The sequence below is a fragment of the Frankliniella occidentalis genome, unplaced genomic scaffold (genome assembly GCF_000697945.3).
Source record: "Frankliniella occidentalis isolate FOCC.00 unplaced genomic scaffold, Focc_3.1 Scaffold124, whole genome shotgun sequence".
NCBI classification, from domain to species: domain Eukaryota; kingdom Metazoa; phylum Arthropoda; class Insecta; order Thysanoptera; family Thripidae; genus Frankliniella; species Frankliniella occidentalis.
The window spans coordinates 360,184-363,160 of NW_026267251.1; the positions used below are offsets into that span (position 1 = coordinate 360,184).

Consider the following 2,977-nt stretch of genomic DNA (forward strand, 5'->3'; position numbering starts at 1 on the left):
GGGCGGGGGTCTCACCTGTGGTGTCTTCTCCCCCTCCTACCCCTCCCCCCCTCTCAACGTGCATTTTATCAAGTGTGTGTCTGAGGGGGGGGGTCGCGCGCGTCCTGCTGCCCCCGAGCCCGATAGTGCACCGCGGGGGCGGGGCAGGGTTCTGAGAAGCACATGGGCGTTGAATACGGAGAAGAAAGAGAACGAGGAAAGGCCCAGGGGGAAAACACATTTGGGATAGCTAGTTATCTCTAGCAAACAGTTGAGTGTGGATATCAGCGGTGCCCGCGACCTTTAGGGCCTGATCGACCTTAGGACGCCGAACAGTCCGGAGCGCAGTGGAGGGCGGGGCGGGGCACGTAGGGCTCCTCTGGGAGAGCATGGATGTCGTGATCATGAGGCTAATCGTGTTGGTGTTGGGGGTGGTGGTAGCGGCGTTGGTATGGCGTGTGGGGTTGCGCGTCGGCTGCCCCCATTTCGCTTCGTATTTCTGGCGCGATTTCGTGGAAAAATGTGCCACTAATGAGTTCTCCGATATCCAGAGACGGATGGCGGTCCGTTGTTGGTGGGCCAAAAAGAGTGGACTGGCCACGGCCAGCTAGCTCGCCAGGCCCCGCTCGGGGTAACACAATTACAAACCGCATTCAATATTTTGTATTTTCTCAGGCATGCACACTGAAAGTCGACGAGTGACTTAAATCGCTCCTGGGAGAGCGACTTTTTGAATCCAATTTTGTGACTCCGGGCCGTGGGAGCGATATTTTCGGTTGCAAATATCACTCATTTTATTGAGCGATGAAAACATACGTCGCTCTGTTCGGGCAAAGAAGTGACTATCCTTTACAGTGCAAGTAGTATACATTATAATTTGTTAATTCATGCAAAGAGTGTCAACTTAATTTTCTTTCTTGTTTATTTTTATTATTTTTGTTTTGCGAAGGAGGAGGTAGTTAGGCCAGCGGAGGCCGGGCAGACGTGCTTCCCTCTTGCACGCCCACACCGCCGGGGATTAAATAAAGAGCTCGGTCGGTAAGGGGACACGGACACGAGAGCCGAGCGAAAGCTGAGCGAAAGCCGAGCGAAAGCCTACACCCCCGCAAAATAACTTCCAGGGCACTTGTTTCCCTCGCCGTTTTTTTATTCATTTTTTTATGGCGTCCTGGGTTTGTGATTGGCTAGGAATCGGCAAGGTTGTGGATAATCAGAATCGGCAGTGTACAACTGGTGTACACCGGAGTAGCAACCCGGCTCAACCGCTACCCTTACCGACTAATGAGGGGCGTCGTCTGACAAGAGGCAATGTGATAACGATTTTAAAAATCCGCGGCAAATTTGAAAATAAGTGGGTCTTTTCGGAATAATACATGGATGGTTTTGATTGGTCGGAGAAGAATTCGATAACCTTGCTGTCGCTATGCCCAACCCTACCTGCTCGCAGTAAAACCTGTGCGCAGTCTAGCGTCGCGCTCCGTGCCGGGGGTGCTGCTGGGGGTCCAGCAGGATGAGCTCCAAGAGGGGGCGGCGCCGCGTCATCGCTGGCGGGGACGTGCAAACGACGACGGGGTCCGGGGTCCTCGTCCTTTCCTCACGTCAGCGACGCGGACTCACTCGGTGCACTCGGCTTCACACCCAGGCGGGCAGCTGGCTCCTCTCCCGCCACACACTAAACTACGAGATCCGGGACGGCACGCGGCGGTGGGTGCGGCTGGGGGCTCGACAATAGCGAAAGAGGTGTTATTACCACGTTATGACTGCAATTTTAATCTAAGAACTGGGAAAGAGGGGAATTCTTGCAAACTTTCACTAGAATTAATTTTTTTAAACATCAAACTTTTGATTAACTTTACAATTTTGATTGAATTCAGGTCATTTTTTTTCTTGTAAATATTTAGGGACAAGACAAAAAATATTTCTAGATCTGTCGAGTGAACTCGCGTGGTTCAAGTCACACGGCGTCACTTGGTCCGGCGAGCAGGTGCGCGCGGTGCGAGCGAGGTGCGACTGGTGCGACAGAGGCTCCTCCGCCTTATCCCCTTCTGGGGCGGGGCGGGGCGGGGCGAGAAGGGCCCCGTGTGTCTGCTGCGGCTGTTTGTCGCGACGCCGCCGGTACGTACCGCTCGACCCACGCCCCGCCACGCCCCGCCACGCCCCGCCACGCCACGCCACGCCACGCCTCGGCCTGCCACGCCCCGCCACGACCCGCTAAGCAGCAGTAGCAGCAGCCGCATGACAGGCTGGTCGGCGCCGGGAGGGAAGGACCACGTCGGGGTAGGAGGGTTATTAGGCCGTCGTGATGGTCGAATAATCCGACCCCTCGCTCTGGTCGGGGGTGGAGGGAGCAGGAGGGGACGGCTGCGCATACCCTGCCCCCTCCTCGACGGGTCATTCCCCGTCGGATCAAGATCAAGCCCTAGTCTCTTGGTCGGATGTTCCGGGTGTAACTGTGAATACGCAGCAATGTTGCGGATGATAATAGAAATAATTGAATTCATTCTAGACGCGCGGACGCGCGGGTATGGAGAAAAATAACAACTCAACAAACAAATGAGCAGTGAAGAAAGCGAAGAAGGCCCACCCACTCACCCACTCACTCGCACCGGATGAGTTGGCGGGACAGTCGCACGCGTCTTTAGCGAGGCTCGATTAATTAGCACCGTTGGCTGGCGTGCCCTGGCGTGGCGTGCCGTGCCCGGCTGACACACGGTTCAGTTCTGACGTCACGCCTTTATCCAGAACTGGCGCCCCCGGGCGGCCGGCGCCGCACGGCGGGTGTATAGAGTCGCGCGGTTCCGCCACGCCGCCGGCGCCCTTCCGGAAATTGAAGCGAAAATAGTCGGCGTTGTGGTGTGAGCCGGATCCTCCCTCACGTCAGGTATGCGGTGTTGTGGCGGGCGGGCTCGCCTACTGCCGAGGGGGTGCATCACGCAAAGGGAGAGCGCAAAACAATTTGGTACGTACGTGAGCGCTGAGCGCTGATTGAGGGGGGGGG

At 56.4% G+C, this 2,977-nt stretch overlaps 1 protein-coding gene across 1 annotated transcript in view; it reads right to left on the bottom strand.

Moving 5' to 3' along the window:
- LOC113206620 (corticotropin-releasing factor-binding protein) overlaps window positions 1–2,010 on the bottom strand; it is a gene marked incomplete in the record, with an annotated part of 29,137 nt that extends 27,127 nt beyond the window's left edge. The window contains 1 exon segment of the mRNA XM_052270463.1: window positions 1,417–2,010.
- Between the last annotated feature and the right edge of the window lie 967 nt (window positions 2,011–2,977).